Genomic DNA, 27,485 nt, shown 5'->3' with positions numbered 1-27,485 from the left:
CTGCATCCTCCCAATCGCATCCTTTATCTCCTGCTCCACTATTGCTCCTTCTAATGTCGCCCTGTCCCCCTCCCCTAGCCTCGGGTACTCCAACCCATTGAGAAATTCCTGCAACTCACGGTCTCCCCCGAGTGGCTCTGACTTGTACAACCTCTCATAAAACTCCTCAAAAACGTTGTTAATCAGCACTGGGACCACCACCAACATCCCTGCCCTATCCTTCACCTGAAGAATTTCCCTTGCCGCTGCCTCCCTCCGGAGCTGACCTGCTAACATATCTCCATGTTCATAAACTGCACCCCTTGCTCGTCTCAGTTGGCGCACCGCCTTCCTGGTGGACAGTCGGTCGAAGCTCGCCTGTCGTTCCTTCCTCTTTTCCAGCTTCGCCGGGTCCCCATCCTCTGCATACCTCCTATCTACCTCCAACATCTCATCTATTACCCTCTGCCGCTCCAACCTCTCCTCTTTATCCACCCTGGCCTTAAAAAAATTACCTCACCTCTCACCACCGCCTTTAGAGCCTCCCAGACGACCGCCTTCGACACCTCACCCATACAATTGAGACCTAAATATTCCTTAATTACCTTTTCAATTTTCTCACAGAACACTTGGTACCCCAAAAGCCCCACATCCAGTTTCCACCCCGGTCTCTGCGCTGCCCCCTTCTCCAACACCATATCCACCCAATGTGGAGCGTGATCTGACACTGCAATTGCAGAGTATTCCGACCCCTTGACTCCAGCCAGCAAAGCCTTCCCCACTACAAAAAAGTCGATCCGTGAGTATACCTTATGGACCGCTGAGAAAAACGAATACTCCCGTTCCCTTGGGTGCAGGAACCTCCAAGGGTCCACCCCTCCCATTTCCACCATTAGCCCAGCCAGTGCCTTCGCCCCCCCTGATGGGACCAGCGAGCGCGGCCGTGATCTGTCCAACCTTGGCTCCTGCACCAAGTTCCAGTCCCCCCCCCCACAATCAGCTCAAGCGTGTCCAAGTCGGGAATAGCCCCAAACACCTTCCTCGTGAATCCCACATCATACCAATTGGGACCGTATACACTTAACAGCGCCACTAATCTCCCTGAAGGGCCCCTGTCACAATCACATATCTACCCCCCTGATCTGCCACCACCTTCTCCATCTGGAAGCGTACCCTTTTGCTGACCAGCACCGCTACCTCTCGAGCCCTTCCATCAAATCCGGCGTGAAACACTTGGCTAACCCAGCCCTTTTTAAGTCTCACCTGGTCCTTCACCCTCAAGTGAGTCTCCTGCAGCATTGCTACATTGGCTTTCAAACTTTTAAGATGTGCAAGCACCCTTGACCTCTTGACCGGACCTCCTAGCCCCCTCACGTTCCACGTGATTATCCTTACTGGGGGTCTCTCCCCCCCCCCCCACCTTTCTTATCCACCATAACCATACCACTGGGCCCTGCCCCATAAGCCTGACCCGCCCCTGTCCATTGTTAACATCGAACCCCTTCCCCCCCTCCCAAGAACCCCCCCTACAAAAACATCCCCCAACATCCATCCCTCCACCCCCTCTTGCTCGCCTCGTAGGCCCATTGAAGCCTGCTATCCAGGCTCCAACGTCCGCAGTCCTCCTCTCACCTCACCCCCGTTCACTGACTTTAGTTAGCTAGCGCGGGTGGCTCCCCCCGCCAAGACCTCTCGCCCCCTTTCACCCAGTCCCAGAGAAAGAAACACCAAAACAAACCCAACAATCCAACCCCTACAATTCACTAACATTACATTTAACCGTCGCAACACAGAACGCAATTAACTTGAACTCTGTAACAATGCAAAGAGGAGTAAATTTCAATACAAATCAGTAAAAAGAAAGTTGTAACATTTGTACATTTTCCAGCCGTTCAAACACAGTCCACAGTCTCTCTTCCAGTTCCGCTCTTCACGTCTGTCCCAAGCCTTCTGCCCTCACGAACGCCTCAGCCGCCTCCGCTGTCTCAAAATAAAAGTCTTTGGCGTTATATGTTACTCTCAACTTCGCCGGGTACGCCACACCAAATCGCACCCCCTTCTTGTACAAAGCCGCCTTCACTCGCCCAAACGCCGCTCGTCTTTTTGCCAACTCCACCATCAAGTCCTGGTAGATCCGAACCGCAGTACCATCCCACAGCACCTCACGCTCCTGCTTCGCCCAGCTTAATACATTCTCCTTCATGCAAAACATATGGAAGCAGATAATTACTGCCCTTGGCGGCTCGTTCACTTTGGGCTTCGGCCTTAATTTTTTTTTTTTTTTTTTTTTATTTTTATAAATGTTTTATTGAAAATTTTTTCCCAAACAACAATTTTTCCCCTCTTACAAAGCAAACGCAACAATAACAATACAGAAATTTTAAACAATACACAAGTAACAAAACCCCTTTATCTTTGACCTAAACTAAACCCCCCCTCCCCCCCCCCCTCCCCCTGGGTTGCTGCTGCTGGTCATCTGTCTTCCCTCTAACGTTCCCCTAGGTAGTCGAGAAATGGCTGCCACCGCCTGGTGAACCCTTGAGCCGATCCTCTCAGGGCAAACTTTATCTGCTCCAGTTTAATGAACCCCGCCATATCATTTACCCAGGCCTCCAGTCCGGGGGGTTTCGCCTCCTTCCACATGAGTAGGATCCTGCGCCGGGCTACTAGGGACGCAAAGGCCACAACGTCGGCCTCTTTCGCCTCCTGCACTCCCGACTCTTCCGCAACTCCAAATAGAGCTAACCCCCAGCCTGGTTTGACCCGGGCCCTCACCACCCGCGAAATCACTCCCGTCACTCCCTTCCAATACCCTTCCAGTGCCGGGCATGCCCAAAACATATGTGCGTGGTTTGCCGGGCTCCCGCCACACCTCCCACATTTGTCCTCCACTCCAAAGAACCTGTTCAATCTTGCTCCCGTTATGTGTGCTCTATGTAGCACCTTAAATTGAATCAGGCTAAGCCTGGCGCATGAGGAAGAGGAATTTACCCTGCTTAGGGCATCAGCCCACATACCCTCCTCTATCTCCTCCCCTAGTTCTTCTTCCCACTTTCCTTTTAGTTCGCCCACCGACTCCTCCCCCTCTTCCCTCATCTCTCGGTAAATCTCTGACACCTTGCCCTCTCCGACCCACACCCCTGAAAGCACCCTGTCCTGTATCCCCTGTGTCGGGAGCAATGGAAATTCCCTCACCTGTTGTCTAGTAAATGCCCTCACCTGCATATATCTCAAGAAATTTCCCCGGGGCAACTTATACTTTTCCTCCAATGCTCCCAAGCTCGCAAAAGTCCCATCTATAAATAAATCTCCCACCCTCCTAATTCCCAACTGGAACCAGCTCTGAAATCCTCCATCCATTCTTCCTGGGGCGAACCTATGGTTGTTCCTGATTGGGGACCCCACCAGGGCTCCCCGCACCCCTCTCTGTCGCCTCCACTGTCCCCAGATATTCAATGTTGCCGCCACCACCGGGTTCGTGGTAAACTTTTTAGGTGAGATCGGTAGCGGCGCCGTCACCAGCGCCTCTAAACTCGTCCCTTTACAGGACTTTCTCTCCAGTCTTTCCCACGCCGCTCCCTCACCCTCCATCATCCATTTACGTATCATTGCCACATTGGCGGCCCAATAGTAATCGCCCAAGTTCGGTAGTGCCAATCCTCCTCTGTCCCTACTACGCTGAAGGAACCCCCTCCTTACTCTCGGAACTTTCCCTGCCCACACAAAGCTCGTGATGCTCCTGTCTATTTTATTAAAAAAGGTCTTAGGGCTTCGGCCTTAATGACCGATGAGCTCGGCCTAGCTCGTACAGGGTGGGGCTCTCACCCTCCCTCATCAGCTCCGCCAACTTCTTAGCAAAGTATTGCGTTGGCCTTGGGCCCTCTGTCCCTTCGGGCAAGCCCACAATTCTCAAATTGTGCCGCCTTGAGCGGTTTTCCAAGTCTTCCAGCTTTGCTCGGAGCCCTCTGTTAACCTCCACCACCCTCCGCAGCTCGTCCCCCATCGAGGTGAACTGGTCGCTGTGTCGTGTCACGGCCTCCTCCACCTCCTTCATCTTCTCGCCCTGCTCTCTCACCTCGGCCGATGCCTTTGCCACCTCCACCCTCATCAGGCCGATTGCCTCCTCCACCCATGACCTCAACACGACCGCCATCTCTTTCCTCAAGGCCTCCATGTGCCTCACCAAATGTTTTTCCAGCTCCACCGCCATCACCTAGGTCATCTTCTCCACCGTAAGTAGTGCGGCCCCGCCTTGCAGTTCGGCTTCCGCCATCCTGTCAACACCTTTGCTCGTCTTCTCCTTCGGCGGTGAACCCGTGTTTCCTCCTTTCTTCGACGCTGCTCTTCGCATCCTTTAGCGGCTTATTATTTTTGATCTTCTTTCTTTTCTCCTCTCTCCCCCTTCACCCTCCTGCCCTTCATCAATCTGACATTCTTCTTTTTTGAAAAAAAAAAGGGGGAAGAGAGAAAAATAAAAATAAAACTTTCACCAAACTTCCTTAAATCTTCTTTCTTTCTCCTCTGCATTCACCTGGGACCAGGCTTCAACCTTCTTTCTTCTTCCTAGGTGGGAGCCATCCGACATGGAGCACCCTCCCTACATGGTGCCCTAGCCTCGGGCCTGCCGCGTCGGCCTCCTCGTAGCTCCGTCCGTACTACTCTGACCTGCCGCGCCGCGCCCGGCGCCTCAGCCCCCCGCCGCCCGACACCCACGCGGTTTTCTTCGCTGGCTGCTCGTGGCGGCCCCAAAGGCCGACGATAGTCAGGGGTGCGTGAGGACTCGGGGATTTCCCCGAAATCGCCGCGAATCGCGGCCACCGGCGCGAGCTCTTGTTGCTGCGGCCGCCCTGCTCGCCCACGCCACCGGAGGTCCAGAGAGAAACAGAGTTAATGGACGCAATTTACCGGCCTCGTCCAGCCAGACCTGGCCATTAGGCTCATTTGAATATGTTTGTGTCAAATTCTCCTGGTGCCCGGGACCAAATGGCCATGCCTGGGAGAAGTTGCCAGGGCGCCGTTTACCACTGGCCCACACAAATGTCGACCAGGCGCAAATACATGTTGGGGGGTGGTCTCCCAGGCCATTAGAGAGCCCAGGTGGTCGGGCTCTGGGCATGGTGGCACCTTTGTACTGGCAGCCTGGCAATGCCCCTGTCAGCCTGGCTGTACTACCCAGGCACCCTGGGTGGCAGTGCCAAGGTGCCAGGCTGGCAGTGCCAAGATGCCTGGACGCCTGTGGGAGTGCCAGGGTTGGGCCCGGAGTGCCTTGCCTATAAGAGGTGGGTCTCAGTGACCCCGGAAGAAGGAAGTTGGGTGCAGTGTGGTGGGGGTTCCAGAGGCTGTGGGGGGATCCCTGTGGCGTGTCAAAAATCGGGGCAGCCTTTAAAAATAGAAATGATGCACGTGGCCTCAATGGACGTTCCCTGCCGAGGCTTAACAAAAAGGCAAAGTGCCGTTGAATTGTTTCTCGCACATTTTATCTCATTGAGTCATGACCAATGTTTCAGATCAATAGCACCATAGTAATTAGTCATCAGATTCTTCATCAGAACTTGGAAAGTGAGAGCTGTAAATAATAAACCAGAGGCTTTCCAACATTTGCTGTTTCGAACCCAGTCCGAGATGGTTGGCTTTGGCTGGAGTGGGTTCCTCCTTTTGGCGGAAGACCACTTTCTTTCGTTGAAGCTGCACAAGTGGGGACCTGAGCTGCTAATCCCTGGCTGATTGAAATTTCCCATCCTGCTAGAAGTCACATTGGCTAATGAGGTAGCTATACGGAGCACACAAGATTCAAACTGGCCATTTTAGTACAGCCTGCCCCCCTACACACACATCCAAGTTTACACAGTTCTCTACTGCACTCTCCCTTTTGCTGCATCTGCATCCAGGCTGCTTCTCAGATGGAAGCACAGGTGAGCAACAAAATGTTTTGCTTAAGTAATGTGTATGTCAGATTATGATGGAAAAGGCAAACTAAACTTTTGAGCAATTTTTGTGGCAATTTGAATGTATAGCACGTCAGTGATTGGCAGCGCAATCGTAAGGCTATCCTGTGAGAGTTCAAAAAGCCACACAGTTTACTGCCCATAAGACCATAAGGCATAGGAGCAGAATTAGGCCGTTCGGCCCACCAAGTCTGCTCCGCCATTCAATCATGTTTCTCATCGCCATTCTCCTGCCTCCTTCCATAACCATGAATCCCCTTATTAATCAAGAACCTATCAATCTCGGTCTTAACGACACCCAGTGATTTGGCCTCCACAGCCTTCAGCGGCAAAGAGTTCAACATATTCACCACCCTCTGGCTGAAGAAACTCCACCCCATCTCGGTTTTAAAGGATCATCCCTTCAGTCTGAGGCTGTACCCTCGGGTTCTAGTTTCTCCTACGAGTGGAAACACCCTCTCCGCATTCACTCTATCTCGGTCTCTCAATATTCTGTAAGTTTGAATGAGATCCCCCCCTCAATGCTCTGAACTCCATTGTGTACAGAGTCCTCAACCGCTCCTCATATGACAAGTCCTTTATTCCAGGGATCATTCTTATAACCTTTTCCAAGGCCAGAACATACTTCCTTAGGTACGGGGCTCAAAACTGCTCACAATATTCCAAATGGGGTCTGCCGAAAGCCTTATACAGCCTCCACAGTACATCCCTGCTCTTATATTCTAGCCCTCTCGACATGAATGCTAACATTGTAGGGCAGCACCGTGGTGCAGCGGTTAGCACTGCAGTCTCACGGCATTGAGGTCCCAGGTTCGATCCCGGCTCTGGGTCACTGTCCGTGGGGAGTTTGCACATTCTCTCCGTGTTTGCGTGGGTTTCGCCCCCACAACCCAAAGATGTACAGGGTAGGTGGATTACCCATGCTAAACTGCCCCTTAATTGGAAAAAATGAATTGGGTACTCTTAAAAAAAAATTTAAATGAATGCTAACATTGCATTTGCCTTCTTAATTGCCAACTGAACCTTCATGTATATCTTAAGAGAATCCTGAACTAAGACTCCTAAGTCACTTTGTGCTTCTGATTTCCAGGCCTTTTCCCATTTTGAAAATAGTCTATGCCTCTATTCTTCCTGCCAAAGTGCATAACCTCACATTTCTCCACATTGTATTCCATCTGTCACTTCTTTGCCTATTCTCCAAGCCTGTCCAGGTCCTTCTGCAGCCCTCCTGCTTCCTCAACACAACCTGTCCCTCTACATATCTTTGTATTATCTGTAAACTTAGCAACAGTGCCCTCAGTTCTTCTTCCAGGTCATTAATGTATATCGCGAATAGTTGTGGTCCCAACACTGATCCCCGTGGAACATCACTCGTCACCGGTTGCCATCCTGAAAAGGACCCTTTTATCCCCACTCTCTGCCTTCTGCCAATCCTCTAACTATGCCAGTACCTTGCCACCAACACCATGCCCTGAAGGGAAGTAGAGAAAAGGAAACGGTAAGGGTCTTTCTGTCATCGCTCTTCCCCTTCCTCTAAATCCTAGGTCACCCGCTTCATGTAATTCCTTCCCAAATTCATTGCATGTCTGACGCATAAATGCAAATTATGGACTCTTACACACACATCCAAGTTTACTCGGCTCTCGACTGATACAAAGTCGAAATCGAATTGGTAGGCACATATCTTAATCATGGAGTTAGAGGATAGCAATGTGCAGTTATTCCAGTGAGTCCAGAAGACCCACCTTTACAGTCTTCCCTTCCCCTCATCCCAATGACACTGCCAGCAACAGAAATAGAATAGGTGCAACCACTGGAGGACAATGAGGCCACGCTTTAAAAATATTTTGCTATGGTTATGTCCCCCCTTTTCACTGCTCCAAATCCCAGACTTCCCTTCCTGTTTCTCCCCAGCCCCCAACTTATTGCACATCTGTTGCATAAATGTAAATGTTGGATTCGTGCATCCGTCAAGAGGGCCCAATGGAGTTTAAAGTTATCCAAATTAGGCAAAAGTCAGGTATTTGTGAACTAATTGGAGTTCTCACATTTCAGGTCCTTCTGAGTGCAGACTCAGTTTGCCGTTTATTCCTTCTACTACAAATAGATTTTGTAGAAGAAAAATGTCATGCTGTTTGAGATTTTGGATGGAAGGTATGAGTAAGAGCAAATGGACGAGTGGCTGATTTATATTTCCTGAGTATAAACAAATGGTTTGAAATCCATCAATAACATTGTAGTGTTTGCAAAAATAGAACTATTTTCAGTTATCACTAAATAACTTAAACAACATGTAAGGCAACCAGCTGTTTCATGTTGTGTTTCGCTTACAATCCAACCAGAGTGGGATTTGTTTTGTAGAAACCCATTTGGAAAATTTTTAAATCCCCTGCATGATTTCTATAGTGTAAAGACAATGCATGTGTACACAGCAGCAGGCAAGAAATTAAATTGTGCCCAACTCAAGAATCAAAATGGCCACATGGTTACCTTACCAGTAACCCTCTGACACTGCCATTTGTAATCAAAATGAAAAAGAAAATCAGCGATTTGCTAAACACTTCACAGAATAACCTCAAATTCTGCGTAGTGCACAGTGCAGTCACTCTGCTAAGTGCACTGCCATGTGAGATATTTGAGTCCATCTCTGAACATCTGTTGGGTTTATAATTTCAGATCGTAAACCAAATTATGACATAGTGGCCACAAATGTGTAACTTTGATGCATGCATGTGTATGGCAGGGGGGGAGTTGATTTACTTCAACCATGGAAGTGTTAGTTTACTCCATTTCTTTAAACAGAGCTTTATTTGCAACAATCAGTCGCATATTCCCATTCAGTGGAAATGTAAAACACAAAAGTAGGCCTCAAGTCCATTTTGGCTCCACTCTGATTAGAAACTAGACTGTGATGCTGACTGCAAGGCCCACGTAGTGCTGGAAACATATCGACGGATGCTTTACCCTGATGAACAAACAGGAACTCCTGAAGGTTGAGCTGAATAAACATTCTTTCTTTTAACTAGCGCTTTACGGGTTAATGCTCAAATTTCCATAAAAAGAGCAAAAAAGTCTTTAACTATATTATTTTCAAATGTACAGTATACCTGTGAAAACATCAAGATTATATATGACATTTGAAAAGCACCAAACAACAAAAACCCATTAAAATTCATACACAAAATCCAAGAAACTGTAGTACATGCACTAACCTATATTAATGATCTGACTATTTCTTGAATCACAAATCAGCAACTGAGTTTACATTACGCAAAGACTAGTGAGCACTGAACTCTGGAACTGTTTTAATTATCCAATTCCAATGATCACAATGTAAAAAATGCAAAGCTTTTTTCTTCTCAAATAGTCTATCAGCAGTTGTATCATTTATGAAGATATGTGCCTGGGGATTATTAATTAACCTTGGTATTTGCGGAGCATTCCCCTGTTTTCATACTGCGCTCAATTTGTTCAGATGAGCTGATTTACAAAATTGATGAGTTTTACAGCCATAAATACGCTTAGAAGAAACACTAGCAGAACAATGCAGGGGTGGTTTTGAACACAAGGTTGAAAAACTGGTCTGTCTCTCAATTCCTTTGGAGTATAGCTGCTGGGTGTGTCTTTTTTGTTGACCTTTGCTGTTGGGCATTTAAATATTTACATCTGCAAGGTATTTAAAGCGGTCCCATTTCTCTGTGGTATATTGTGCAATGCAATGGTTAACAAGAAACCCCCAACCCCCAGCAGTGTGAAAGATGAAAGCGATGCAAATAATTATCATCAAGCCATTAAGTATGTGTTATCGGTTATATGATAAGAATAATCTGTCAATTGACAGAATACAATACCATTAATGAATCAATAGTCAGAAACTAATTTGGTTCATTTCATATTATAGGGCATTTTCAGAATTAGGCAGTGGAAAAACATACTCTTCCATTGAAGCTGCAGATACACATAAAAAGTGAATGAATGCAACAGCAGCTGAGTTTGCTCCCAGAAAAGAAGAACTCATCCAGACAGTTCAAAATGCCCTATGCAAAACTGATAACCTACAGTGCCATTATGCAAAGACTATTTTTATGGATGACTGTCTCCCCAACAACAGGGCAGCAGCTCTGTCAGTTCTCTTCTGTAATATCAGGTTTCCAAACTGTAGTCCTGCTACTCACTGCATCGCAGACGAACATCTCTAGTGTGCTATTAATATCAACGAAGAGCAGATTCCATTTCCACCTAAGAAAATCTTCAAGTTACAGTAGTCATTTTGCTGAAGAAGCGTAGTCAGAAAATAATACTAACTGGTGGCTCTAACTGCCCAAGACTGCTGTGTATTGTCCTTTTCAAACAGAATGCACAAAAGAGTCTTTATCATGAACAATACTACAGAAATGGGACTGAGCATTAGAAATATGATAAATCAGTTTGGTTTACCAATTTATGTTTTAATGGCTATAAACACAACAATTAATACTTTGGACATATGCTTTGAAGCATTCCTGAAAGCCACCTGCATGCAAGTACGTACTGTACTCTCCATTCCTGAGACCATAAACTACTGAGATCTACTCAAGTATGCTTCAGAAACTTCAATCTGTTAGTCGTTTAAAGCTTATGAATATCTTTTCACACTTTTATCCAAACAACAAAAAACATATTGTAAATATAGCTGCAACAGCACTTACCCATTAACTATGAGGCTAAAAAGCTTTTGATTGTACTGTAATCTCCAGGGACTGTAAAGCTACTGCGAGTTTTAAAAAAACTAACTCCTTCAATATTCAACATCAAACTCCAACAGACTGCAGTGTAATGAAGGACTGAAGGTATGTGATCTAAACACAACAAAAGCCACTGCCTTGCTCTAGATTAAATATTCAGGAAGAGGTCCCTTTGCATAAACACAAACAGTCAGCAAATGAGCAACTGGCTCAAGTCAGCTGCTTGCTGAACCATCTACCTGTCCTGCTTTGAGGTGAAAAGTCACCGAAATGTTTGTGATTATCCTTAATACACATTAAGCTTTGGCTGAACAGTTTCATTTTTATATATCATTTAAATTTTATCAACAACATTTTTAAAAAATTCTCAGCAGCAGCTCAGTGACCAGAGACATGTGAATGCTACATTCCAGCCAGTGTATCCAGGCAGTCTGGATCAGCCAGCCTGAAAAGCCTAGATCGAAACAAACAAAACAGAAACAGCCCTGAAGAAAATCGGCTGCATAGTTTTGGATACTGACTGACACATACTGATGTAAGGAGTCAAAGATGTCATTTTCATGCTAGTTCTACTTGCTAGAAGCAGGGAGAGAGTGGGACCTCTCAAAAATAAACAGTGTAGTATTTCAAAGGGAAGGAATACAGGCATTCCATTGTTGAAGCCAATTATCAGTGGAAAATAATAACAACAGATGGATTCAGAGTTGCTGACTTGTTTCATGCACTCCATTGCTGTCCAACAGATGATGAAATCCTAGAGCCATCTCAAATAGTCAAACAGTCCTCAGTGCAAGGACTCAGACTACAAATGGGGTCATTTTAGAAGATTTGATTCTGCCATATGTAATCTTTTGAGTGATAAAGAGTCTGTTTTCAATGGTGGGCAGCTGCAGCAAATGTCACACAGACAACCAGTTTTATCACTACCCACCAAACAAAACAGCCCCCTCCCACTCAAAACCCAAATGCCACAGCCACTTATGTATGAAGAACCATTAAAGTATTGTTGTTGAAAAAAAAGAATGGAAAAAATGAGAATTCATCTGATAAATTAGTTATGCTGTAGGCTACAGAATGACGTCAAACATAATCCACCATAAATGTATGCATCCAGGGCACTTTATATTTACAGTAAATAAGTTAGGCAACAAAGTTTTGACAAATTTAGAGGAATTCTACACATGGCTCATTAAGAAAGGCTAACTATTTACCATAGCAGGTACAGGTATATAAAAACTGCTTGGTATTTCCTTTATCTTAAAACTTATGTAACAAATGCAAGAAATGTTTTGACTGAAATTCTTGCCATGACAGCCACATCTAGCAACTGCCACTTCAAAATAATTTAAACTGCACAAAGATAGAAGCCAGGTTTGGTCCCACGAGGCTTCAATCTATAGCAGCTATCCCCCCCCCCCTCCACCCACCACACACACACACACACACACCCTTATTCAGCCTACAAAGACACTATAAACCACAACTGGGGCTTCTGTTACAGTTTTGAAAGAGTCCTGGACAGACACTTTTCATCGGAGAGGTCCAGAGATACAGATGCAGAGTTTGATATATCATAAGTATTGAAATAAAAGAGGGAAGGAGGGGTTACAGAAGCAGTAAGAAATGCACACAGTACATTAACATTATTAATAATATTAACTTTTTTTCCCTTAGTCGGAATAAGGCTACTTATTAGAGGCTCTTAGAGATTGTAGAGGGAGAACGTACAACATCTCTCTCACTTGCACATAACCATGCTCCTACAAACTGCACGTTTTCCATCAGCCAATTATTTGAGAAAGCTGTGGTTCCATAATAATAATAATCTTTATTAGTGCCACAAGTAGGCTTACATTAACACTACAATGAAGTTACTGTGAAAAGCCCCTAGTCGCCACAGTCCGGCGCCTGTTCGGGTACACGGAGGGAGAATTCAGAATGCCCAATTTGCCTAACAAGCACACCTGTCGGGAGTTGTGGGAGGAAACCCACGCTGACACGAGGCGAACGTGCAGACTCCGCACAAACAGTGACCCAAGCCGGGAATCGAACCGGGTCCTTGGTGCTGTGAAGCAACAGGGCTAACGACTGTGCTACCGTGCCACCCAGCATGGGGAGCTGATGCATCACTTTTAATACAAGTTAATACACGTTAATAATGCCAGCTGCAAGTGGCCTTCAAAATGGCCACGAACATGTAAAACAAATGCGGCCGCACTGTGCATGCGTGCCGGATCATCGACGCGCATGCGCAAAACTATGGTCGCAGCTTTTTGTTTTACAAGTTCGGGGGGGGGGGTTTATTCATTTATTTTATTCATTAAATTTTTTTTTCCATTTATTTTATTCATTTTTTTTTTCAAGTTCCGGGGGGTTTTAATTGATAAAATTTTACAGGAAAAAAATGCAGAACTTTGGACAGATGGAGACTCCACACTTTCCGACACCAGAAGGCTTCCCCTTCATTCAACAGGTTCCATTGGAGGAGCATGTACAAGGGCCAAAGGGACCCAAAACCATTTCCTCCATTTTTGTCAGCAGCAAACAAGGTAAGAGATAATGGTGGGTCGCGCAGATCGGCCGATGTGGGTCGCGAAGGTCGGCCGGCGTGGGTCACGAAGGTCGGCCGGTTGGGTCCCGAAGGTTGGCCGGTTGGTAAAAATGGGTCCCCAGAAAAAAATTTTGAAGAACACTGGTTTAGGCTATGGTCTGAAAACACTGTTTAAATAAGTGATAGTCGACTGAGCTCATCAAGTTTTTAAAATGCCCTTGATTCCACAAGAGAAGATTTGGGTTACAAGCTCTCAACTGTCAGATTAGTGGAACCTCTCACAGTAATGGCTTTACTTACTTGTTCAGCCTCTGTGCAAAGGCTAATAACTGTGGCCACATACTTTGGAAAACTGTATTGTTGACTTTTTTTTAAAGTGTTACCAAAATAAATATTTGCTGAAAGGTTCTGTTTGTTAACTGCATACCAAGGAATGCAATGTTACTTTTTATATCTCCATTAATAAATGGTAGTAAACCATTACTTTGCCACAATTGTTTTACAACAAATGTTTCTTTAAAATGCAAATAAAGTGAGCAAACAGAGATTCTGATCAAAAGCAGCTTCCCCCCACCCATACAGTAGTGATCCCATCTATTGCACACTACCTACAAGTGTTGAAATGTTGTCATTGATGCACTTTTTACTGTGGTCTAATTCCGAAACTCTTCAAAGATGTTTGCATAGCACCTCCAAACGTTGGCTTTAAAACTTAAATTATTGCTGGTGTCCTGTCAGTGATAATCAATGTTAGATTTGCAACAAATGCTGAAGCTGTTCAACAATTAAAGATGGTGGGACCTTGAGGAGCTTCAATTCTTTAACTGTGAACCAGTACAAAACCTGATAAACAGCAAGGCTCAAGAATAATGGATACCGCACAGTGCAATATAAGCCAATAACCTATTCAAGCAGTTCAGTTGATATTATGAATCACAACAGTGAAAATATAATGGTCATGTTGTACCCTGAGATTCAGTTACTAACTTTTAGCCTGTCCTACAACCTTGCACCATGTAAGTTATAATATAAATAAAGTGCATATAGAGTGCTACAGATAAAATGTTCATGATTTGTGTGAGAGCTTCAGGCATTTCTTGCCATTTTCACAAGCATTCTAGTGTTGCACTGCAATGGTCAATGATGTGTTCTGTCACAGACAAGTATAGCGCTCATTTGTGACATCATTACTGTAGGTTGACTTACTGAGCAATAACTTGCAGCAGTTTACAGGAAAATGCTATTAAAAACGTACGAAAATACAAGTATTTTTATCATCAACTGTCTGAAGAATCTGTGAAACAAAATAGACCTATTTAATTCTACCTCCAGGACAAGTGCTATTTGTAAGTTTCTGCCTCTGTGAGTAAAACTAACCAAATAGGACAAGCTCGAACACTATCTATTTTGCAATGCAGTATGTACCTAAGATACTTTAATTGCAGGATAGTCATACACCAGTAATAGGCAATTACAATGCTTAATGTACAGGGAATCTTAATTTTTTTAAATCTCTCTACCTCCCATCAATTAAACCAGAGCTAATAAAGGCCTGTATGGAGGAACATGAATACTGTTCAGGTGTATGATGCCTTAGAGGGCTCTTATGTCAATCAATAAAATTCACATAATAGGAACCGGAAGTAGAAAGCTGCTGTTCAGATGTTGCCCCATTACCTAATCAGTTTATATGCAAGTGGTTTTGCCAAGAATTGAAGAGGTCTGGCAACAATGAAAAGATCTGAGCACACACAGCTTTTGTTTCATTCAGTTTATGCAAATAATATGGCTATTAGCAGGCAATTAACATTCTGAAAGCCCATTACTTAAATAAAGATATTTAAACCAGACAAATTATAAAATGCCTTTTCCTTCCTTTTTGTTGCAATCATGTATAAACAAGAATCATTCTACTGAATACAAGGTTAAAAACAAATATCATAATGATGTTAAAGAGAAGAATTTTCCTGAAACTTCATTAAGGAATCACATAAGCATATCTTATTTTAATACCATCCGTCATGCATACTTATCCCTTTATTCCTCTCTTCTGTTTACATGCAAAATTGTAACCCATTGCACACCGTGTCAAATAGATCCAATTTAAATACAATGGATCTGTAAGCTTATTGTAGTTAATGAGTTAAAGGGGCAGAGGCACATTAATTGGCACACAATTAATCTTTTTTGACATTTGGTTGGAGCTCAAGAAGCCAACCAGTTAAGAACATTCAGGATGTTCACGCATAACAGGATGACTCTGGAAGCTGCTTATGGCTTTCTTCAGGTGGTGGGCCGGTCTTGGACTAGGAGGAGAATTTACAGGTGGTGGAGTTCCCTGGTATCTGCTGCCTTGTCCATCTAGGTTCTTGGCTTGGGTCACTGTCTGTGCGGAGTCTGCACGTTCTCCCTGTGTCTGCGTAGGTTTCCTCCGAGGAGTTTCCTCCCACAAGTCCCAAAAGACGCGTGCTAGGTGAATTGGGCATTCTGAATTCTCCCTCTGTGTACCCAAACAGGTGCCAGAATGTGGCGACTTCATTGCAATGTTAATGTGAGCCTACTTGTGACAATAAAGATTATTATTATTAGATGGTAGAGGTTGTGGGTTTGGAAAGTGCTATCGAAGGAGCCTTTATGATTTCCCACAGTGCATCTTGTCAATTAAAAGTAGAGGTGCCAGTTAAAGCTAAGGAGGCAAGAGTTTTTTTTTAAATTTAAAGTGTCCAATTCTTTTTTTCCCCATTAAGGGGCAATTTAGTGTGACCAATCCACCTACCTTTACATCTTTGGTTGTGTGGGTGAGACCCACATAAACTCCACAAGCAAAAGAGAGGAGTTCCCGCTTAAAATGCTTGAAATTAAAGGAGAGCTGCCGAGAACAATAGGAGAGCAGAACCTAGGGGTATATGCTTAGATTTATACAGGCCCTATCAAAATTTGAGGAAAAGGATGGAGAGGCATTCTGCATGGCATTACAGAAAATAGCAACTCAAATAGAGTGGCCGACGGAAAAGTGGACATCACCCATGCAAAGGAAACTAAACCAACAGGCGCAGGAAGTTTATGCTTCCCTGTCAGAGAGGATGTCTAATGATTATGATGAGGTAAAACGTCTATTCTGGGTAGATATGAATTAGTTACAAAGGCATATAGGCAAAAGTTTCCCTATTTAAGGAAACAGCTGAGACAGACCTATGTTGAATTTGAAAGGGTTAATTTTAATAGGTGTTATGAGGCTCTGAGAGAAATCATTCTCTTGGAAGAATTTAAGCATTCACTCCTTCTGTGGTAAGAACCCATGCTGAAGACCAAAGGGTTATAACCGCTAAACAAGCAGCAATGATGGCTGCTGATTATCTGCTGAGCCATAAATTTAAACCGTTGTTCTGTCACCCCCATAATTTTGAAAAGGATAGGAAGTGGGAGAGTGAAAAGAAGGGCAGGTAGCCAAGGTAAGGAGTGGATAGCTGGGAATTCCCGAGTTCTCCTCCTCCGACCAGGAAGGATGGTACTGAGGATGGAAGCGAGACTCAAAAACCTATGTGTTACTATTGCAATAGATTGGGACACATTCGTTCAGCATGTTGGAAGTTGTGAGGAAAGCCCATGGCACTTGTTGGGATGTACAAAGAGAATTTTGAAAAGAGAACAAAAGTGGAGAATACTATCGAGCAGAGCAGAGACCCAAGGTAAAAACTTCTGTGGGAGCAGGTGTGGCAAATGAGCTGGATGAGAGATATACAGGTTTTTTGCTCAGGCAACGATCACCCCATTTTTATCCAATGATGCAGCCAAATCCATAACTATTTTAGGGGACACAGGTGCTATGCAAACTCTTATTGGAGAGAGATTTGGTTTTCCCTCCAGAGAGTTCAATGAAAGCTAAGGTGGTAGTGAATGGATTAAGTGGAGATTATATCCCAGATCCCTTGTATAAAGTACAATTGAAGTGTGATTTATTATCAGGTCCAGTAGTTGTCGGAGTGGTTCAGATGTTATCAGTAGATGGAATACACAGACTTTTGGGGAATGATTTGACAAGAGTGAATGTTATAGTTTCACCCATGATTAGAGAGAGTCTAAGGGAGGATAAGGAGACAGAACAGTTACAGAAACAGTTTCCAGATATTTTTTCATCAATGTTTTTGACCAAGGTAATGGCTAATCAAAGTCCACCACCAGAGACAGAAGTCACACCACCATCGGATGGTAGAATAGCCAAAACTATCCTTGTGAATGAGGACAATTCCAAGAAAGTGTTTGATAGGACTTCATTAATTGAGGACCAGGAGGCAGACCCAGAGTTATGTCTCACAGAAGTTGAGGCTGAGGGGGTTCCAGAATACTATTACGTTAAGAAAGAAGTACTGATGAGAAAGTGGAGATATCCTCATAGACCTGAGGATGAGGAATGGACAGTCATTCATCAGATAGAACCCAAATATAATAGGGAAATACTGTGGGTAGCACATGAGATACCAATAGCAGGAATTATGGGAATTCGGAAAACTCAGGCATCAGTCAACAGGCATTTTTCCTGGCCAGGCCTACATAGGGATGTAGTGCAATTCTGGAGACCTGTCATATCTGTCAGATAATAGGTAAACCACAACATATGATTAGATCAGCACCTTAGATACCCATTCCAGAGTTTGAAGAACCATTTAGTCAGGTATTGGTAGATTGTGTAGGACCATTGCCTAAAATGAAAGCAGTGCATCAGTACTTTTTACATCATGGATATGACCACCCGATTTCCCGAAGCCATATCTTTAGGACCAATTACAGCGGAGGTAGTAGTAGAAATGTTGACACAGTTCTTCACGTGCTATGACCTACCCTTAAGAGCTAAAGACTTCTGTGGGAGCAGGTGTGGCAAATGAGCTGGATGAGAGATATACAGGGTTTTTGCTCAGGCAAACATCACCCCATTTTCATCCAATGATGCAGCCAACTCCATAACTATTTTAAGGGACACAGGTGCTATGCAAGCTCTTATTGGAGAGAGATTTGGTTTTCCCTCCAGAGAGTTCAATCTGACCAGGGTTCTAACTTTATGTCTAAAATTTTGCAGCACATAGTTTATGTATCAAGCAACTAAAGTCGACCGCCTATTGCCCACAAACTCAGGGAGCTTTGGAGAGATATCAGCAGACTCTCAAACCCATGATTAGGGCCTATTGCCATGAATGCCTAAGAGATTGGGAAAGGGATTGGAGTTTTTACTATTTGCCATCAGGGTTCTACTGGGTTTAGCCCATTTGAATTGGTCTATGGCCATGAAGTACGTGGTCCATCAAAGTGGATGAAAGAGAAGTTTCCAAAACAAAAGGACAAATCATCTGTGTTTGATTATGTGTCCATGTTTCTGGAAAGACTCACAGGAGATTGTCAGGTAGCCCGAGATCATTTCAACGTTTCAAGAGCAAGAATGAAAATATGGGTAGACAAACTTGTCAGATCTAAGCTGGAGATGAGGTACTTGTATTGTTGCCTTTGCAGAGAAAACCTCTGAAAGCGAAATTCAGCAGCTCCTATAAGGTAGTTAGGAGGATGACTAATAGATACTCCAGACCATAGGAAGAAGGATTGATTATGCCACGTAAATATGTTTTGAAAAATCATCATAGGGAAGAAGATAGGAAAGAACCAATGTGTCAGATGGTAAAAGTAGTGGTATAGAACAGATATAGTAAGAGTGAGATAGGAAAGAGGCCGACAGTTCACAGAGCCACCCTCCAGTGGTACAACTCGCAAATATGGCAATACTAGAACAGTAAGATACTGAGTTTGCATACATAGAAGAAGAGCAACAAAAAAATCTCAAAAGGATACTACAAAAGCACAAAAAGATTTGTAGGGACACACTGGGGTGCATGACATTAACTGAACATAGGTGATATAGGTGATTCCAACACGATCAAACAACATCCATCTCAACTGAAGCCACAGAACTAACTCAAATAGAAGTTGAAATCCAATACATGTTGGAGAATCATTAAATTGAGCCAAGTAAGAGTTGCTCGAGTTCGCCAATCATGTTAGTACCTAGGCCGGATGGGACAATCTAGTTCTGTATAGACTACCGTAAGGTCAATGCCATCAGCAAAACGGATTTGTATCCCATTCCAAGATTGGAAGACTGTATTGTCATGTGAGAGTACCTTTAAGAAATGGGTGTTTATAAATGGGTGTGTATATAAATATTTGTAGTGAGAGTACCTTTAAGAAATGGGTGTTTATAAATGGGTGTGTATATAAGTATCTGTAGTGAGAGTACCTTTAATAAATGGGTGTTTATTACTGCAGTGATGTCAGAGTGGGTGGAGCTGGGCTGTCTGTCAGCTTTTTACTTTCGTTTTAGGTTGTTTGCTGCACGGTGTGTTTTAGTTTAGGTTTCAGAGCTGGATAGCTGCAGTCACAGCCAGAAGGTGTATGAATCTCTCTCTGTAATCTAAAGACTGTAAATCGATCCTGGTGATTTAAAACAAATAACAGGGGTGACTTTAACCTGATGTGCTTCTGGTAAAAGATGTTTTAAGTCTTATGGATGTTAAAAGGAAAGCTTAAAGGATTACTTATTGTTGTATTCTTTGGGGGTTGTATTTGAATTAATGGTTGCTAAGATGTTCACTGTATGTTTTAAAAAGGTTAACTTGAGTTCATAGAATAAACATTGTTTTGCTTTAAAAAATACTTTTCCATTTCTGCTCTACCACACCTGTAGAGTGGGCCGTGTGCTCCCCATACCATAATCTAGTAAAAGTTGTGGGTCAGGTGAACTCCATGATACACTTTGGGGTCCTCTAAACCCTGGCCCATAACAGTATCAATAGGACAAGCAGTGCCTCGTGCCTTTCAAAAATTGATTGGTTAAAGAGGTTTTGGCAGGATCTTTTAACACCCAGGGCTAAAGAGATATCTGCCTTTGTGACTCCAAAGGGATTGTATCAAAAAGCAGGGTTTTTCAAAGCGCTGGCCACGACCCGCTGATGGGTCGCAGGAGGATATCTGGAGGTTATCTGGAGGGTTGTGGAGTGATCGGTCTCTGCGTTCCCACGGTGGTCCGATCATATAAGCAAAAATGGTATAGGCTAGCACGGTGGGGCAACGGTTAGCACTGCTGCCTCATGGCGCCGAGGACCCGGATTCAATCCCGGGTCACTGTCGTGTGGAATTTGCACATTCTCCCCGTGCCTGCGTGGTCCCCACACCCACAACCCAAAAAGATGTGCAGGGTAGGTGGATTGGACATGCTAAATTGCCCCTTAATTAGAAATAAATAATTGGGTATTCTAAATTTATAATCCCCAGAACGCTCAACAGCTTTTGAGAAATTGAGGGCCATTGGTAAGTGAACCAGTGTTGGCTGCCCCTGATTTTTCCAAATCCTTTAAAATGGCCACTGGTGCCAGTGATCTGGGGGTGAGGGCAGTGTTACTACAGGCTGATGAGTCAGGAATAGAGGTCGGTGGAATACTTTTTTTTAAAAACTAAGTATATGCCAAAGAAAGAAGCATTGTTACTAGCCCATCCGCACTTTGAAGTTTATGTCCAGCATGATAATAAGCAATGCCTAGTCCCTTCTGACCATAAACCCCTTCAGTTTGTGGAAAAATTTGAAATTCAGAACGCAAGATTGTTCCGTTGGGAGATTATGTTTACAACATTTCAACGTAAAAATTGTGCATAATCACGGAAATGACAATATTATTGCGGGTGCATTATCACAAATTTAAATGCTTCCAACGAGCAAGTCTAAGAATTGGGGGGAACTTATGTAGTGGGAAAGAAAGGATGAATGGATGTCTCTTTTGTGGCTTGTGTCACATACTTCGCAATGAAACGTCCTTGCAATGCATCTCTCTAAGGGGGAGGTATGTAAAAGTCCTTCCTGTCTATTTATTTTCGTCCCATTTTCCCATTTATTGTTTTGGTCTGTGGATCAATAATTTGGATGTTTCTTTAAGTAGAGAGAAAAAAGCAGAAGACTCCAAGTTTAAAACAGCCTGCTTGCCAGGACACGGTATTCTCTGGTTTGTGTTTGGGAAAAGGAGAATCCAGACTCTTGGGCACCAAGTAGATGGAAGGAACTGGTTTTAGAGGGAATCAGATTGATTGGTTAATTGGCAACCAGTAGGTTGGCCAGCGACAGTATCCTGCCTGACAACAAGTTAGGTTCCTCCTGAGTTATGTTTGAGAGAACCTTCCAGAAGTGATTAGACCTCAGAAGTGAAGGGAGCTGTTTGTTCTCTCTGCTGCCCACTGTCTGTAGGTGTAAGATGATGTTTTTAAAAAAAAATGTTTTATTCAAACACACTCAAAAAAAATCCACATGGCACCAACAAAACGTACGGTGAAGATCTTTTAAGTGTATCAAAACCAGCAGTTTATTGTTCTTCAGGGGTTGAAGTAACATAACTGAGCTATTGTTTTGAAAGCCGTGAGTGTCAAGCATATCCTCTGCTTTGGACCCGAAATAATGCTGAGTCTGCAGGGAAGGTAGACATGATTACCTGAGGAGATCATATCAAGTCTGGAAGAAAGGTAGTACCAGATCAGAAGCCTGAACTTCAGAAAGACATTAACTGCAAATCATCGGGGGTGGGGAGGGGGGGGGGGGGTGTTGGGACAGGGGTAGCATATAGCCAGCTTGATTTTCAGTCTGTTTAATTAAAGATACTGTTGCTTGATATATCGTATACTCCTTCCCCCCCCCCCCCCCTTCCTGCCCCCTCCTTGGTATACTCCTCTTCCGCCCTGGGTTTCTGTACTGACTTAGACCAGGCCTTTGAGATTGGCCAATTGGAATAAGAGTTCCCTGATTAGTGGGCCAATCAGGGAACTTCTTCTTTGTGTAGAACAGGGAGTGTCAGATCCTCTGCACTCCCCAGTGTAGATAGCAAGCTGAATGCACATGGTGGTACTGCTGTACGTTTTGTTAACAAAAGGGATTCTGGTGAAGGGACTTCTGCCTCCGTGGACTTATTAGTGTCCCATCGCTGAGTTCCTGTTCTCCCTTTTATCCCCCCCATTCCTTTTTTCCATCCTTCAGTGGTTTCCCCTCTCCCCTCCTCCATGCTTCTCCCTGTGGTTCCCCTGGGTTTCCTCCTCATTTCCTCCCCCATTCCCCACCCCACCCACTTTTGTACCTCCTAGGGTTGTGTGTTCTTGTCTGCTCTCCCTGTTTCTCCATCTTTCCATAGTCGCTGTTGGCCTCAAACAGGTCTTGTAACATGCCGACAAATTTCCTCCACGCTTTGTGGAAGCCCTCTTCCGACCCTCACATGGAATACTTGATCTTCTCCAGATGGAGAAATTCCACCAGGTCTGCCAGCCAGTCTGCAGCTGTGGATGGTGCTGTGATCACCAACCGATTAGAATTTTCCGGCGTATGATTAGGGAAGCAAAAGCAAGGGTGTCGGCCCCCTTCCCCATGTGCAGCTCTGGCTATTCCGATACCCCGAAGACTGCCACTCTCGGGCACAGCTCCACCTTCACCCCCACAACCTTGGCCATTGCCTCAAAGAAGGCTGTCCAGAACTAGTCTGGGGTAAGCCCGGAACATGTGGCCGTGGTTGGCCGGGCCTCCCTCGTACCGTTCACATTTATCTTCCACCTCCGGGAAGAACCTGCTCATTCGGGTTATGGTCAGGTGTGCTCTGCTCATCACTGTAAACTGCATGAGGCTGAGCCTTGCGAAGGAGGAAGTGGAATTGGCCCTGCTCAGTGCTTCGCTCCAGAGTCCCCAGCCCACGTCCGTCCCCAGTTTGTCCCCCTATTTTCATCTGGCTTCGTCCAGTGGCAGTCACGCCCTGTCCAATAACTGCCTGTAGATGTTCCCGCAGTTCCCCTCTTCCTTACTGTCCGAGTTTATCAGATCCTCCAATAGTGTTTCTCAGGCCCTGGGGTATCCTACATTCTCCTTGGGGAGAAAGTGCTTGACCTGAAGATGCCCAAGTTCCTGTCCTGTCGGTAGTTCCAAGCCTTCCGTCAGCTCGCTCAGTGTCGCTAGCCTATCCCCCCATGTAAAAGTCCCTAACTGTTAGCCAGCCAGGCCCCCTCCACTCCGTCTCCATTTTTCAAAAGTGTTGTCGAGCATGGTGGGAATTTGTGGTTTCCGCAGATGGGGGCCATGGGGGACATCTCGGTTAGATCAAAATGTTGCCTCATCTGGTTCCATGTCTTTAGTGTGGCTACCACTGGGCAAGATATGTATTTTGTCGGGGGGATGGGAGCGCTGCCGTGCCGAGGGTCCAGAGAGTCATTCCCTTGCAGGAAGACTCCTCCATCCTCACCCATTCCATGGTGGGTTCACGTAACCATCCCCTCACTCTCTCCATTGTAGCTGCCCAGCGGTAGTGTTGTAGATTTGGCAGTGCCAGACCGCCCATAACTTTCCTCAAGAAGGCCTAGGGGATGAAGATGGTTATGGATCTGAATAGGAAGAGGAACCTTGGCAGTATGTTCATGTGATCTACCGCACTCTCCCCGCCAGGTCCTTTTTAACTTCCTCAGCCAGACTGGTCAGATTCCACTTGTGGGTCTGTGTCTAGTCACCGGCTATCTGGATCCCCGGGTAGCGGAATTTGTTTTGAACTAGTTTGAATGGGAGTCACTCCAGCTCTGTCCCTCCCCCGTTTGGGTTCACCGGGAATGCCTCGCTCTTGCCCAGGTTGAGTTTGTACCCCGATTGTATTCAGGAGCTGATTGCTTTCAGGCCTTTTTGTGGTTCCGAGAAGTAGAGGAGCAGGTCATCCGCATACAGTGAGGCTGTGCGCTGTCTACCACCTCTTTGGATACCTTTCCAGCTTTTTGCGTCTTGCAGAGCGATCGCCAGGGGTTCAACTGCTATGGCAAACAGGAGCTGGGACAGTGGGCATCCTGCCATATGCCTCTGTGCACTTGGAAGTATTCAGAGCTGGTGGCGTTGGTCCGAACGCTTGCCTTGGGTGCATTGTACAGGATTTTCACCCAGGAGGTGAACCCTGCTCCTAGCCCAAACTGTCACAGTACTTTGAAGCGGTACTTCCATTCGACTCTGTCGAAGGCCTTTTCTGCATCCAGGGAGATGATCACCTCTGGCGTTCTCCCCCACCCCCGGAGGGCGGAGGGGGCTGGTCCTCTGCTAACCCCTCTGGCATGCAGCTCTCCAGTCTCTTGGCCAGGACTTTCGCGAGTATCTTCACGTCTACATTAAGCAGCGAAATGGGTCTGTACATTCGCATTCTATCAGGTCTTCGTGTTTTTTGGGTATCAGCGATATCGTGGCCTATGTTAGTATAAGGGGCAGGGTGCCCCTCACTAGCGAGTCTGCGAACATATCCCTTAGGTGTGGGGCCAAGGCCGGCGCAATTTTTTAATAGTTGTTGGCCGGGAACCCGTTGGGTCCCGGCACCGTCTCCGCCTGCATGGAGCTGATGCTCTCCATGATTTCTCCCTGACCTATTGGTGCTTCCAGTTCCCTTTGCCTGTCCTCCCCACAACTGGAATGTCAATCGAGGAATTGTTTCATTGCTGCACCCACGTCGGGGGGCTCGGAGGTGTACAGCCCACGGTAGAAGGTCTCAAATGCCCGGTTGACCTCTTTTGGATGTTACCGGTCTGCCTCTTCTGTTTTTTACCTGTGCTATTTTCCTCATGGCTGCCTGCTTTCTCAGCTGATGAGCCAGTAGGCGGCCAGCCTTTTCTCCGTGCTCGTAGAAGGTCCCCCGTGTCTGGCGGAGTTGATGCACTGCTTTCCTGGTGGATAGCATATTAAAGTCCATTTGTAGCTTTTTTCTCTCCGCCAGAAGCTTTACGGTCAGGGCCTGGGATTACTTTCTGTCGACCTCTAGGATGGAGTTGATCAGTTGGTTGTTGCCTGGCCACCCTCTCTTCCCTGTCTCTGCGAGGCTTATGGGCTATAATTTATTTTCTGATCACGGCCTTCAGTGTCTACCAGAGCGTAGAAGGTGAGACTTCCCCATTCTGGTTGTTGGTAATATACTCCTCTATGGCCTGTGAAGTTTTCTGGCAGAAGGCCTTGTCGGCCAAGAGGTCCGTGTCCAGCCTCCATGTGGGGCATTGGACACGGCCAGTCTACAACCTCATATCCAGGCAGTGTGGAGCGTGGTAGGAGATGATTATCACGGAGTATTCCGTTCTTAATATTACTGGAAGCACCGATTTCCACACTGCAAAGTCGACGATCCGAATGTATACCTTGTGGACCGGTAAGAAGAATGAGAATTCCCTCTCACCGGGGTGTAGGAATGCCCATCTGCTCCATGAACGTTCCCAGCTCCCTAGCCATGCCTGTCTTCTTCCCCGTTCTGGGGTTTGATCGGTCAATCAGCAGGTCCCGTACACAGTTAAAGTCAGTCAGTTTATGTCAATGTCAGGAATTTCCGTCATGGTCTTCTTTATAAAATCTGTGTCGTCCCAGTTGGGCACGTACACATTTACCAGTACTACCGGTGCCCGCCAAGGACGCCACTGACCACGACGTACCATCCCCCTTGGTCGTTAACTGTCCTTGTCTCCGTTAACTGCCCTCTTGCTGATCAGTGTGGCTACTCCGCCTAACCCTCATCCCGTAGCATGAATGATATGCCTGTCCCACCCAGCCCTTTCTTACGCACAGTCGGTCCTTCTCCCTCAGGTGCGTCTCCTGCAGGAAGATTATGTCGGCCTTCAGGCTTCTTAAGTGGGCTAAGACACTGGATCTTTTCACTGGGCCGTTAAGTCCCCTACCATTCTAGGTGATGATCCTGAAGGGGGAGGGGGTTTCTCTCTCCCCATTCCTGCGGGGTCAACCGTACTTACCTGGCGGATGACTTTGCAAAAATAATATCTCACTTTCAAGTTCACCATTGAGGCATAAGAAAGACTTGGATTTACAGCCATCTTTAAAAGGAACAGAAGATTGGGAGGCACGGTAGCAAGTGGTTAGCACTGTGGCTTCACAGCTCCAGAGTCCCACATTCGATTCCCGGCTTGGGTCACTGTCTGTGTGGAGTCTGCACATTATCCCCGCGTCTGTGTGGGGTTGCCATTACAGAGACCTGGTTGAGGGAAGGGCAGGATTGGCAGCTAAACGTTCCAGGATTTAGATGTTTCAGGCAGGATAGAGGGGGATGTAAAAGGGGTGGCGGAGTTGCGCTACTGGTTAGGGAGAATATCACAGCTGTACTGCGGGAGGACACCTCAGAGGGCAGTGAGGCTATATGGGTGGAGATCAGGAATAAGAAGGGTGCAGTCACAATGGTGGGGGTTTACTACAGGCCTCCCAACAGCCAGCGGGAGATAGAGGAGCAGATAGGTAGACAGATTTTGGAAAAGAGTAAAAACAACAGGGTTGTGGTGATGGGAGACTTCAACTTCCCCAATATTGATTGGGACTCACTTAGTGCCAGGGGCTTAGACGGGGCGGAGTTTGTAAGGAGCATCCAGGAGGGCTTCTTAAAACAATATGTGGACAGTCCAACTAGGGAAGGGGCGGTACTGGACCTGGTATTGGGGAATGAGCCTGGCCAGGTGGTAGATGTTTCAGTAGGGGAGCATTTCGGGAACAGTGACCACAATTCAGTAAGTTTTAAAGTGCTGGTGGACAAGGGTAAGAGTGGTCCCAGGATGAATGTGTTAAATTGGGGGAAGGCTAATTATAACAACATTAGGCGGGAACTGAAGAACCTAGATTGGGGGCGGATGTTTGAGGGCAAATCAACATCTGACATGTGGGAGGCTTTCAAGTGTCAGTTGAAAGGAATTAAGGACCGGCATGTTCCTGTGAGGAAGAAGGATAAATACGGCAATTTTCGGGAACCATGGATAACGAGAGATATTGTAGGCCTCGTCAAAAAGAAAAAGGAGGCATTTGTCAGGGCTAAAAGGCTGGGAACAGACAAAGCCTGTGTGGAATATAAAGAAAATAGGAAGGAACTTAAGCAAGGAGTTAGGAGGGCTAGAAGGGGTCACGAAAAGTCATTGGCAAATAGGGTTAAGGAAAATCCCAAGGCTCTTTACACGTACATAAAAAGCAAGAGGGTAGCCAGGGAAAGGGTTGGCCCACTGAAGGATAGGCAAGGGAATCTATGTGTGGAGCCAGAGGAAATGGGCGAGGTACTAAATGAACACTTTGCATCAGTATTCACCAAAGAGAAGAAATTGGCAGATGTTGAGTCTGGAGAAGGGTGTGTAGATAGCCTGGGTCACATTGAGATCCAAAAAGACGAGGTGTTGGGTGTCTTAAAAAATATTACGGTGGATAAGTCCCCAGGGCCTGATGGGATCTACCCCAGAATA

The 27,485-nt window shown here is 45.6% G+C and overlaps 1 protein-coding gene across 16 annotated transcripts in view; it reads right to left on the bottom strand.

The window, feature by feature from the left end:
- foxp1b (forkhead box P1b) overlaps nt 1–27,485 on the bottom strand; it is a 739,458-nt gene that overhangs the window by 452,623 nt on the left and 259,350 nt on the right. Inside the window, exon 1 of one of the 16 annotated variants that reach the window (XM_072472258.1) lies at nt 10,613–10,749. The exons of 14 other annotated variants lie outside the window; for them this stretch is intronic. The gene's annotated coding sequence lies outside the window, so the exon portion shown is untranslated. Of the gene's footprint in view, nt 1–10,612; nt 10,750–27,485 lie in introns of those variants that run through there. One more of the 16 variants, XM_072472255.1, reaches the window with a different exon arrangement.

Source organism: Scyliorhinus torazame, chromosome 13, assembly GCF_047496885.1.
Source record: "Scyliorhinus torazame isolate Kashiwa2021f chromosome 13, sScyTor2.1, whole genome shotgun sequence".
Lineage (NCBI taxonomy): Eukaryota > Metazoa > Chordata > Chondrichthyes > Carcharhiniformes > Scyliorhinidae > Scyliorhinus > Scyliorhinus torazame.
This window is presented reverse-complemented; position numbering and strand designations above follow the sequence as displayed.